The sequence below is a fragment of the Chroicocephalus ridibundus genome, chromosome 3 (genome assembly GCF_963924245.1).
Source record: "Chroicocephalus ridibundus chromosome 3, bChrRid1.1, whole genome shotgun sequence".
In the NCBI taxonomy this organism is placed as follows: Eukaryota; Metazoa; Chordata; class Aves; order Charadriiformes; family Laridae; genus Chroicocephalus; species Chroicocephalus ridibundus.
Window position 1 is genome coordinate 1,778,696 of NC_086286.1, and position 13,412 is coordinate 1,792,107.

Below are 13,412 nucleotides of genomic sequence, written 5' to 3' on the forward strand. Positions count from 1 at the left end.
AAGTATTTTCAGTGCCTTCTTGAAAATTGGTTAGATGTCAGGGGCTGGAAGCAGCAGGATCCTGCTGTTCGCAGAACACTTGGTGCTTGTCCTTTCTGAGAAGCTAGCCAACTGGCAAGAGCTGACTGGCTTTTTGACTGCTGCGTGATGTTGAAAGGACACAGAGTAGCCTCAAGGTGTTGCTGTCCCTTTAAAAACCTCCTTTCTTCTATTGACTCAGTGATTTACAATAAAGCATAATTTCATTTCTCTCAGCTAATTACAAACTGCTCCCTTCCAAACTCTTGATCTTTTCACGCAGCCAAAGGCATCGCCTGCAAATCAGACCCAAGATTTAGGAGGTTGCGATACTGCACCACTATTCCCATAGCAGCCGAGTACTTCTCCTTGTACCTCTCCAGCCTGCCATTGTGCTGGAAAGTAGAGCAGGTAACTACTTCATCAGTCTGAGATTTCATTCTCATGGAGCACGGAGGTTCATTATACTTACTTTATCAGCAGTAAGGTTTACTGCCGAATCCATGAGAGATATTCATGTGAAACATGAGCAGAGAGAGAGGCATTGCATCTTTTCATTAATAAGCCCTCTTCTGGGATCCGGCATTAGTGAGATTCAGCGGATCATAGAGCACAGGGGTATCATTTTTACATGATTACTCTAAATTCTTAAACCAGAGGCTTAAGAGAGAGGCTTCTCACAAAGGCAGCTGTGGGAATTGTTAAATGATTGGCACGGCACTCAGGATGGGCTGAACCACTCTGGGTACCTCCAGTCATGGGGGGTACCGGCAGGCATTTTATTACCTGCCATCGAAGGAAAAGTGGAAAAAAGAGAGTGGATCAGCCAGAGGAAGATGTGCTAACCCTGCGAAATATCTCTGTAGTTCTGTCCCTCCTCCTGAACAAAACTCTTGCCATAATACTGATGCGGGGCTTCATCACACTGCACCGGCTAAGCTGTTCTCTTCCCTTACCCTACCTTCTTTGCATCCAGGCTTATTTTTAGCCTCGCTGAGCCTACCTTCTTTAGTGTGGCAACTAAAATAACACCTTTGCAGCCTCCACACAAAAACATTTAATTTTTAACTGAGCAGAGGGTCATTTAATTGCACAAAACATGATACTTCTGAGATACATTGTCTACACATGAGAAATTTCGGGTAGCTCAGAGGATTGGTACACCAGCAGCAAATCTTTGCTAGATTGTGAGCTTGATGACGTTAACAACAGAGAAAGGCGTCTGTGGATTCTGGAGACCTACATTGGCTTCTTGATGTCACTGCGTGTTTCTGTGATTTCCTGCAATTCCATCCAAAAATATTGCCTTGCGCTCTCTCTGTCCTAGCGGTTCAGTCCTGTCCTGCCAGGCTGTGAGCACACCGAAATCAGGAAGTTGATGTGGCTGAAATAAAAACTCTTTTTTTTTTTTTTTTCCTCCCTGGATTAGTTTTCAGATGGATGAGTTCCTCAATCAGTTCCAAAATACAGATGCACAAATGCTTATCCCAGCGTGAGAAAAGGGACCCCATAGGGACTGAAAGGACTGGGCTGCTTCTGTCATTGACAGCCAAAAGTGTTGGCTGAGCTGTGGCTTCCAGTCCCCGTTTAGAAAATGGAGATAACAGTAATTCCTTATTTACTTCTCATGTTAGGGAAAACATTGTCAACATTTGCCACATATGTTTGCATTTGTCCGTAGAGGTAGATCACAGAGCAGGCGTTAAACCTGTGCAAACTGCGCACAGCTTGGGTAGGTAGATGTGCAAGAAACAAACCATTCATTTCACCGAGCAGCACTTTTGGTGGGAGATGATCTTGAGAACCAATATGTGAGTGAAAAGCGTGACGCGGAACTTCAAACCACGACCTGTCTGTGAGGCCTTCCGTGTTTTCGTCCTGAATCTCTACCTGCCCTAAAGCAGTTGTTCTGATAGGCCACAACTGCCAGAATCTTCCCAAGGCATCGCTAACTCTGAAATGCGAAGGTGACCGCTGCTCCGTGTACATTTCTTTGGTGAGTGTTAGCAGGAAAATCCTTCCTGAACTATTTGCCTGACATGTTGAAGTCTATCAGCAAAAACCTCCAGCTTCCCAGTGAGCCTGATGCTGATTGCTAATAGCTAGAGGTTGTTTTAAGCTCTGCAGTTTAAAAGAGAAGAGAGGAGAAGGAGGCAAGGCAGAAGACGACCACAAGAGACCCGTGAAACCAAGGAGCCACATTGGAGATTTCTGAGGTATTCTGTTATAAACTGCTTTGAGCCCTGGTGGAAATCCATCAAGCTTCAGGTTTTTAGTTACAACTGATCTTAGGCAGAGATGTTGCTCTCTGAGAAGACTTCTTTCAATCTAGCGCTTTCTGCAAGTCCAAAAAGAAAAAGAAAAACAAGAACTAAGAAAGCGAGGTCATGTGGGGGGCTGAATAATCCAGATCAAACAGCAAAGAACACCCGATTAGAAGCCAACACATTTCTCTTTTCAGTATCTCTGAAATTGTTTGGCAGACTTAATTAGAAACAGGTGCAAGCTATAATATTTATTGCAACAATGCATCATTTTTGTCTGTTTCCAAGGTCATCGTTCTAGCCAATAGGAAGCCAGCAACCCACAGGGAGTATAACTTGGTCTATATGGGTAAAACGTGAATTACTTAACCCTTTATCTAATGGAATGAAATACAACATTGCACAAAACGCAAAGCTAACAAAACAGAAAATCCTGTGAGAAATCTTTCGTGATAACAGGTTCCAGTGAAGTAAGTGACATCACCAGCTGAGCTAATAGCCAGCCTTAGGTAAAATGGAGTAGGTACAGATAAGGAATGAGAAAAACACATTTTTTTTACTACTTCTCTTTCAAAGGCCTGGGTTTATGTAGCATTTGCTGCAGTAGGAGGCCATGATTGCACGTTATCTAGCGCCTACCGTACAGTTGGGTCTCATATGCTGCGTTCAGCTAAGCTTTAGCGATATATTTCTTCGGCTACGTCTGTCCCCAGAGGAACGCGGCTGCAGATGCACCCGTACAGAGGCACCTGGGCTCTGCCTTTTCGAATGCCCAGTTGAGCGTGCCAGGGCTTTCGAGCAGGAGAAGCCCGAGAGAGAAAGTTGTTGATCCTTCTTGCCTTTTAAGACAGCAAATTTAGACAAGGTCCATTGAGGTCCAGTAGAGAGGCGGTCCATTGTGCTTCTCTCTGTCTGAGGGTAGGTGTCCCAAACATGGTTTCACCTGGTCCCACAGTGATTCTCTTGCTCCATAGCGACAGTGCCCTTGGTTACAATAAAGTCCCATTTTCAAAGCTGGCACTTAATTCCCTCTTGTGAGTTTTTCTCATAATCTTTGCATGACTTCTTTGTGCTTTTTGTGATCATTTGGGAGCAAGGATCTTCTTTTAAATTCTATTTTATTCCTTTTAAATGTGAGAAATATAGATACGGAAACAAAGCAGCATACGTTAATAATAGAGATGTGTGAAATTGTGGGATCTTTTGCCTTTTTGTAAAAGCCACACGAAGTTGCTAATATTTCTGCAGACAGGAACTATTTCTTTCACCTTCAAATCATCACACAGCATAAATTCTGTGTATCTTTGGATAGATGCTAAAGGTAACGAGGAAATACAGACTTTCTCTTGAGAATTCACACCCCCTGTGTCCTAGCTTGTTCTTTTGGCACCCGCAACTCCCTGAAAGGCACCTCTGCATCTAGTCATCACCATTGCCCAGATTGATTGTCCTGTGTCTGCAATCAATTACTAATGTTCTGTGTGATCTCAGGAACCATTCTTAAGAGAGTATCATCTGTCCGTTAAATTCAGAGGTAAAACAATCCAAGCACGTGATATTGATGGATTTGGGATTAAATTCTGAGGGAACGTTTAGTGAGAGACAGATCCTGTAGTCATTTTTAGAGACCTCAGCAGAATCAAAGCTTATGATTAAAGAGGAACCCTTCTCCCCCACACCTCAAGCAATGTCCCAGCACTAAATTCTTGAGAAGTTCAGACCTAGCTGGAAACTTTGCAGCTCAGCTTCCTTGCTAATTTGTTGCCTTTAGTGATTTTAATATTCCACACTTTTTAACTGAGCCTGGCTCGTGGCTTACAAATCCTTTTAGTAGTGAGCTGGTGAGTTTGTACATCATGCTGTGCATCACAGGTTTGCTTAGATGATCTGTTTCTTGAAGTATTTGTAAAATCTCCTTACTGCAGTTTTTTCCCTCCTCTGTCTCTCCTCCTTCCAAAAAGTACAGGGCTCATACCGGGCTAGCTCTGAACCTGGGAATCTGTCACGTTGTTATGGTCGAGGCTCTTGCCAACGTGTCACAGGTGTGCACAACGAGAAGCATAAGGAAAAGATGGAGACTGTAATTGTCCAAACCTGCCAGGATGGCAGCTGCTGTCCCGGGGAACACCCCTGGCGGCGGGGAGCCCATAAATTTAGGGGAGGGCAGAGGAGTAAACAATTGCAAACATATTTCAGGCCAGTATTTACACAGTCCTTCAGAAGGTGCCCAAGGCGAGTAGATGTGTGGGGAGGTGCGTGAGCAAGCAGGGCTTCTGCCAGGGCACTGAGCAACACTTGGGAGTAACAAACACGCTTGGGACTTCTGGGAGCACACTGAGGACACTTGGAACAGGGGATGGTGATTCTGGGTGTCTCTGCTCAGTCGAGCTCTGTTGCTTTGTGTCCCGAGTGCTAAGCCGCACTTGAATTGTGTTTTACTGGGAACCAGGCATCTCGAGTTACAGGTGAATGGCTGGGTTAGCTGCTCCAGGCGTGGGTCATCTCTGCATTGTACCTAACTGAATAATACCTTCCCTTTCTCCTTTTTTTTTGCTCATTGATCAAGCTGCTTTTGAGAAAAGTGATACTTTGCATATCTGGCTAAGTGCTGTTAACAGCCTCTGCCTGCGGTTTGTTAAAATTAAAAAAAAAAAAAAAAAAAGAAAAAGAAAAAAAAAAGTGTGATCTTGCTGGAGAAGTAATTTGCTTCTCTCCAACCAATGATGGCTTGCACTTTATGCAAATTGGTATCTAGGGACAACAAATCCCATTTAATACATATGCATAGTTCATAAAAAAAACGACGTGAGAGAAAGAGAAAAAAGATAAAGCAACGAGTCAGCAAAAGAACAGGTTCCGAGGAAATTTATTGTCCCAAATTGGACATTTGTAACAGATGATGTGAACAAGTGTTAACTTTGTTTTCAGCAGCTCTTCACGTACATTCACTAGACATCACACAGATTATGTTTTAAGGATCTGAACTGTAATAAAAAAAAGTGTCTGTGGGCTTTGGAGTGTTGTGTTCCATATGGTTGGGGAAGTGCGGAGTTATTGCGACAAGCATCTTGTGAAGCTCATTACGCACGGCGGTGTTAGATGCGAATTGCTGCGCATCGCTATAGGGTACGTACATGACATCCCACAGTCAGCAGATAGCAACTGGAAATGAAAGATATGAAGGCACAGAGTACAGCTTCAGGGAACATGTTAGACAAAACATCTGCTGGTATCAGAAAGCTGCATTATCAGATCATTGTGGCCATGAATTTTTTATAAAGACTTTTTTTTTTTAAGCTGCAACTTTGAAAGTGACATTTTGCGAGAAAGTTTTTGATTGAAGTGTGATGTCAGGAGAAAGGCCAGTCTAGTTTATTATCTGTGCAAGAGCCAACATTGGCAGCCTGAATCAACTCCTTTCTCAAAGCAGTTGAGTTGGCCATTCACCTACTACAAGTGCTTGTTCCCTTCTGATCTTGATGGCTGATGAAACCTCGACCCGGCTTACAGGTTGTAGCTTCAGTGCCAGGCTCCTCAGCAAGGAGTTTTCAAGGTTTTGTCCCTGGAGGGCTACTTAATGACAGGGACGGGGGGCTACTGAATAAAATTCACCTGAAATGCAGAACCTTTTGTGTTCAGAAGATGGAACACAACAAGCTTCACATGTGCAGAGCGCAGAGAGGTGAGCTCGGCATCTTCACCTAATTCCACCTGGAGTGGGACCTGCACAGCCACCAGGTACCGCGTCACCCCTGTAATGCTGACGCTGCTCTGTCAAGGATGGCCACAATTAAAAAGGCCACCAGATGTTGCTCACAAAAGCTTCTCAGGCCCGCGGGCCGTACTTTGGGAGCGTTGCTGTAAGCTATGAACATCTCAGTGCTTAGAGGGGCCTCCTACCTACTTAACATTCCTGACATTCATAAGGGCAGTGAGATGGCATGAAATGTATGTGCATATTGTAACTATTTACATTAAAATGGCCAGGCATTTCCCAGTCTCTCGTCTCTCCTGCCCCAGCGTATGAGTTTTCCTTCATGTCACTTGTGTTAGAGGGCAGGGTGACCTCCCTCTCTGCAGCAACAGGTTCCAATGACAAACCTGTCTCTTGTTGATCTGCGGATGGTCTCTCTCTCCCCAGTCAACTGCCTCAAAACTGTGCGTCCAAAAGTGAGCAAACTGATTTCCCATGCTGATCCACAAATGGTCGCTTCGAAGAGAAGACCAAAACTTCCCTCCGTTTCTGGCCTTCTCCCTGAGCCTTCTCCCTGTGTGTGTGCCGGGGCAGGGGGAGAATGCAGGGGCATGTCCAAAAGCATCATGACCTAGGAAAGGATTTAGTTGTCAGCAGCAATTTTTTATGTAATGCCCTTCATTAATGTAATGGGGGCTGCAGAGAAAGCCGGAGGCGATTCACGCTCCGTCACTGATCCGTAGGGAGCCTGAAAGGGAGCGAGGGATTTTGCTGGCCTGCTCTGTTGCCGAATGTGGCAATTGTCAGGTGAGGGCTGGAGCTGCTGAGAGGAGCGGCGCTCCTCGAGACGACAGCCCACGGAGGCCATGGCTCTAACGTCATTTTCCCAACCGCTGCCTTTAAGTAGCGTTTAAAACCAGCAGGCCTGGCGTGCAGGACAGGCAGATCAAGGTTCAGCTGTGTTGCTCACCTAGGCAGGAGCTGCATCAGGAAGGTAATTCTGTGTCCTCACCATTGCATGAAAATTACCCTGGTGGGTTATTTTCCTTGGGATGAGATTTTAGAAAATACTTAAAGATAAATTTAATGAAAACAGAAGCAGACCACAACTGAGTAGGTTTGGTGTTTGTTCTTTTTTATATCTTGTTTAATTAGACTTTGGTGGTTGGAGGTTTATTATGAACTGAAATTTTGATTTTAAACCTGCTCATATTTGTGGAAAGAAAAAGCTGTATCTGGATCTGCATTTCCCAGGGGGCCTCTCCACCGGACTGGCTCACATCCATGTATCCAGCTGGGAAGTTCCCAAACCGGGGGCTGCTCTGGTTTGGAGGGGGACTAGAAAGAGATCTGGCCTTATCTGAATACCGGTTATCAAGGACACGGTTATAGCTGCACAAATGAGAATCGGAGAACATTTTTAATGTTCTTTAAAAGAGTGCAAAGCTCCTGTTCCCTTACGGGCTGCACACCCACACCTCCAGGGGGCCTGAGAAGAGCCTGTGCTGGGCTTGGGCACCGCTTAGCTGGGAACTCGCCTGGGCAAGCTCGTCTCCCCAGACCAGGACCAGCGTCCCAGCATCCTGGTAGGGAGCGCTGTGTATTTGGAGTGAGGAGGCTGGCAGTACAGCCCCTCAAAATGAGACATCAACCAAATTTCTTCCTAACTGTTGTTGTCGTATGCAATGACCCAACACTGAGCAAAAATGAGTCCTGTAGTCAGTCCTGTCGGTGCGACCGTGTGTACACAGCAAGCGGAAACATTTAACTACCTCTTTTGGACATGCAATTAGATACTGCTTCATCTGCAAGCCAATATATCAACATATACTAATTGGTCTGTGCTATTGCAGTAACTATAGCTTTAATTGCAGAGGCTGAAACATGAACGTATAGTCCATCCCCTCCCCTTTTTTCACCTTAGCTTCTAGTTCGGATTTACACCATTCTTTGAAAGATTTCCTTGGCTATTCTTTACTTTTCTTTGTCTATGTGTGCTCTCCCCGGTAGCAAAAATATATCTGAACAGGGAAGTGTTTCAGTGATGGAAGAGATATGATTTCTTATAGAACATATGTATATAAATACATAATATAATATATAAATGCCGTTATATCTGTAAAAATTCTGCCCCATCTACAGATAGTTGTAATGTGGGAAGCTTCTAAAGAGTACGGCGGTATTTCGAGCAAGCAGAGGGGCAAAGAGCTGGCATTGCAATGTAGCAGAAGAGTATGGAAGAATATATGGACACGCAGCTAACGAGAAGGGAAGGGAAGTGGCTGGAGGGTAAAGAGATATAATGGGTCCCAAATGTGGCAAGCACATATGCTGCCGTAGAGCAAATGCAAAGTGCCACCACTAGTGACAAGTGTATTGCACCTAAGGAAAACAGCTGTGCCAAGTGCCCAAATCCACGTTCAGCCTCCTGACCCTGGGTCTGCCTGCTCTGATGTGGATTAAACTGGGCAGGTCTGAGAGCCTATCGGAGCACGCGTTCCACAGAAATAACGGCTCAGTAAATCTCGGAAATACTTCTTGCACGGCTACCTATTTTGCATTTGCAATCTTGCATTTGCGAGATTGTTTTATTTTATTTTATCTCGTTTTATTTATTCTTCTGTGCCTCGGTATCACGTGAATGCTTTGATTATCTGTGTAGATCATTGCATGGTTTAGTGCAGTTCTGTGTTACAAACCCTCCCACATAACCCTATTATTTGTTAATAATTTTTCTGTTTTGAAGAAACACCCTTTGACACTTGAGCTGGATCTCCTGTTCTTAGGCACAAATATAATAAAGTCCCCTGTGAAGAGCATCCCTCTAACTGGTCCTATCTGCTCTGTATATATTTGAATATATAAAATATTAATAAATGATTCCAAATGTTTAATCATATCCATTTGACTCTGTGAGACTCTGTGTCTGTAGGCTTTCCGTGTGAACTGCCTCTGTGATATCTACGTACTGCTGATTTGTTGTTGATTTTGAGTTTTTAAAGCAAAATAAACCCGAGCTTTGCAGTTTGATTTGAATTAATGGGGTCCGATTGGACAGGAACAGATCAGGCTGGTCTGGAGGTCCCTGAATCTCTTGAATACAATTTCATGTGCTATTCAAAAAGAAATAGTTCATATCTTAAGTAAGAGTGCTATTTATTTAACACTGTTCTCTTCAGAGTGCTAATCTTATGGAGGGGGGCATTGTGATGATGTTGGGGGTGCAGGAAAGAAATGGCATTTTGTTTTACGAAAATACGGATATTTTAGAATGGAGTCACCTGGTGGTAGAGCTCATAAATGTACATAAAGAGATGCTTCCCAATATTATTAGTTTGGGTTTTTTCTGCACATCCCACTGACTGTCCACCCAGAAGCTTTGATAGTCACAATCCCAAAAGGCTGTATGTAGGTTAATAGGCCAATTTAAAGAGAAAGGTTGGAATTACGTATGGCAGACAACAATTACGCAAACTGAAGGATTCTTCAATTAATAATGAGATCCATGAAAGGCAAAGGAGAAAGGATCCTCCTCTCAGGAGGAGAAAGCTGGTGGTTCCCGGTGCATCCTCGCGCTCATCCCTCCTAGCGAGGGCCACAATGCTGAAGGACGGTACGGGGGCAGAGGGCAGCTCTGGTGTTCCCTTTCAACCAAAGCTGACGGCTTCTTGTCAGTGGAAAGTCTCCAATGGAAATTTTGCGTTCCTGAACAGGTTCACCTCAGCCTGGTGGGGCTCTGTTGGACAGCAGAGAGCAGCAAGTGGGCCTGGGCCGCGTACACACCTGCCCGGCCCTCAACCGTGAGTACGGCGCCAGAGGGGTTTTGATCACAACCCACGCCTTCTCTCTCGCTCTCCCTTTCCTCACGCTCCGGTTTGCAGCCTGGAAAACAGGCCATGGGGAGATGCAAGCCTACCTGTAGAGCCATTGGTTTGGCCTTCCTCATGCAGCTTTTACCCTTCTTTTAAATCCCTGACTGTTGTGTGCCGGAGCAACAAGCCAGATGTTAAAGATGTTAAAGAGCAAATACTTTGCAGGCTGTGCCAGCATGCGGAGTCAGGGGGGAAGCCAGCAATAATGTGGGGAGAAGGGGGAAGAAGTGATTATCTGGTAGTGATTATTCGGGAGGGCCATAGAGGGAGGTGCTGTAAGTGACAGGGATTCACCATGGGACGCAAATCACTTAAGGCAAAGCCATTAGGATCAATTTAAAATACCAAAGAGGGAGGCTAAAGTGACAACAGCATGTTTTAATTGAAATCACAAATATCGTTCTGCAAGATATGTTTTAAAAGACCAGGCAGAGTTACTTTATCTGGACAGAGGAAAAAGTTTTCTTTTTATTTTAAAAAATGCCCTTTTTTCCTTTTTTGCAAAGATCAAAATGGAGTAGAATGGTTTTTGAAAATTTCTTAAATCCCATTTATATATATTTTTCTATTTTAATGTTCTCGTTTCTCTTGATGGGCATATTATAAATGGAATTAAATACATTACTAATGCTTTTAATCTGATTTTAATAGAGCCTAGGGCTGAAGCATGGAATCAGCATGTGTCCCATTAAAATAAAAATACAGTTATAAAGACAATAAATAGCGTGTCCAGATAAACACATTTATCTATGCATTAGTTTTATTTATTGAGCTAAGTAGCCTATGTACAGACACTGGGGGTTTTTTTAGACTCGTTTCCAAAGCTGAAGTCCATATGATGGGATTGTTACTGTTTTTGGCAGCAGAAGCACGAACTTGGTAAAAGAGCCTGGCATGGAAAACCACTGAGTTCTGACATACTCCATTTGCTCCTAACTCTTTGATTTCTACTCACAGAATCTGACATATGTTGGGCATTGACCTTGCTCTTTCAAATAAGCTTATTTTAGAAGACCTTTGCAGAACGCTGTCTGTTTGGCCTCGATGTAAGCTGTTAGGGAAATGTAGTACAAACACAGAAGTTGTATGTTTTGAATGCCAGAGATGTTAAGCTGAAGAGCAGTTGGTAAGATCTGTATTTGTGACTGCTTTCTGTGCTATTAACAAGGAAGTGTCCTTAAAGAAAGGAAAATTATTTATTCTGCATTTGAACGAGGGGTTTTATTTATTTATTTTTAGGAGGAAGTTCAGGACCAGACTTCGATTTCAGTCTGAAGTACTCTGATTGGGCTCCCGGATGCTCAGTGGAGTGAAAGTGAACATTTTGGAAAGTAAGTGATTGTTTGGGATGTCCCAGGTCGGAAACCTCAGAGAGAGTCAGTGTTTTGTTATGCTGTAGAATCAGCAAATGTCTTGTAATACGGGTACTCAAATATGGGAGTAAGTTCTCCAAAGCTTGGCCTCGTCCTTACAGAACAACACACTTCAGTGAGCGCGTTTCAAGAAGAGCCATAACTTTCAGTGTGGAGATTTGCGTTGCATTTGTCATAGGGGAGCAGCTTGTCACGGTGAAAGTGCTGCAATCTTGCCAATGCCAGCATGTATCACTATGCAATAAAACAAATTGCTGGGTCCCAACATGGCAAATTAGGGTGAGGGCAACCAGAGTGCCTTTATGAGATGGGTAGAAAAAGTGTCCGTCGTTAAACCTGTATCTGCTGAAGTCAATAGAAAGCTCCTGTCAACTTCAGTAACAGCAAAAGCAGAAGGAAACTTGGAAGCATGTCTGGGATATGTGTTTGATGTTCTTCTATTGCTAGTAGACAAACTCCTGCACCCTTTACTTGGACTTTGAGGTTTGGAGCCTGGAAATTCAATCAGCTGGAGAACGTGTCCCTGGAAAGGGTTGCTGAGCTTAGCCATATCTGAGTAAGTGGCAATAAAATTTTACATATAGGAAAACAGATATCAAATTGCCAAAATAAATGTAAATTTGAATTCATGGTCTTATGTAGCTCTTTAGGACAAAACCTGGCTCCATATGCAGCAAGGAGAGGCATCTGAGCTCTGCCAGAACATTAATAATCATCTTCTACGGCCCGTGGACGGCTCTGCGCACTGGCTTCCTCTCAAAGAGTTTGGCTCAGTTGGCTTCACAAACACACGGGAAGGGCATGAAGACCTGGCTTTGCTGACACTGGGTTAAGAGGCTGTGAGCATTTGACGTGGAACATTTCCTTGGCTGGAAGAGTTAGGAGTAGATTTTTTTTACCTCTCTCTGCAAACTCGTCTCCCTCATTCGGTGGCGGCACTGGGGAGCCCTCCTGCTGCTGTGAATAACTCATCTCCAGCATGAATATGGGATTCAGAGTCTGACCCATAAAGGTTTGGGGGGAAGTACGTGAGCATCGTGCCATCATTGCCAGTGCTGGTGGCTGCTCGGTGGCGGATCAGTTGGCCCAGTGCCATCAGTCAGCGGGAAGGACGGCAGAGCTGCTGCCATCTCCGGGACAGGGGGCCTGCCCAAAATTCCCTTGACCGTCACTCACAAGCTCCTTTTTTTTCAGGGAAATGGCTTTTATTTGTTGTGAATTCTTCATACAGAAAAGCTTCTTAGAAAAACTAAATAATGTAACGTATTCCGACTTCTGGGCAGATAAAAACTGAAAGGGCTGTGGTGTTTGTGCAAGTGGAATGATAGTGACAAGCACCACATGGAGTCCCTGAAGATGGTGTCAGGGGACTCGATCCCCCATAAAATGATGAAAGACTTCGATGTAATGGTGTTTTGTGAAACAATTTGAGCATAAATGCCATGTTCTTTCCCGTTAACAACTGACTTCCGTTGTACCAGGATTTTTTATTTTTTAATATGTATTTTGAGCGCACTGAGAACAAAAATTTCCATTGTGATAGTGCTGCAGGAAGATTTAAAGGTTGTGGTGGACTAAGAATTGAAACGCAAATCACACTTACACACAACCTCCTGCTGAGGCCCAAATTTCTATAGATCAGGTTCTGCAGCCCTGATGAAGAATCGGTCATCTGCCTTTCCTGGGATTCCCAAATTAGTTGTGGTCTAAGGCATCATTTCCTACGATGTAATTGTAACTTACCGGATGAAAGTTTGTCACTGAAGACAGTCCCCCGATCTTCCATTATTTTTCCAGCTGCAGTGCCACCGAGGATCCTTTCACAGACAATGCAAACACACACACATCACAGCTCCCCACTCTGCAACATGCTCTTGCTGAATATAAACATACTGTATATATTGATCCTCTCCCCCTTGCTTTCTTTCTCCCTCCGTGTGCAGGTGGTATAAAACACTGGCTGCCACAAATTTCATGTTAAAAAAAAGGAAGATGAGAAGGCTGTGGTTTGGGGGCTGCTAGAGAGCAGACCGCACGCTTGTAACCGTGGGGCTGCTGAAGTCGCTGCAAGGATAGTGGGGCACGCATGCATTTGTGGATAATTCTGGCTGCTAATTGCTCATGAAATTTCAGGTGAGGAACATCCAATTCAATTTGTGATAATAGGTAATGGCTGGGTTTTGCTTTTCGA

The 13,412-nt window shown here is 44.1% G+C and overlaps 1 long non-coding RNA gene across 6 annotated transcripts in view; it reads left to right on the top strand.

Moving 5' to 3' along the window:
* The window catches only part of LOC134513961 (uncharacterized), a 497,182-nt gene that overhangs the window by 462,106 nt on the left and 21,664 nt on the right, over window positions 1–13,412 (top strand). For all 6 annotated transcript variants that reach the window (XR_010070574.1, XR_010070573.1, XR_010070572.1 and 3 more), the window contains 3 exons: window positions 9,690–9,776; window positions 11,088–11,179; window positions 13,165–13,354. This is a non-coding gene — a long non-coding RNA (uncharacterized LOC134513961). The remainder of the gene's footprint in view (window positions 1–9,689; window positions 9,777–11,087; window positions 11,180–13,164; window positions 13,355–13,412) is intronic.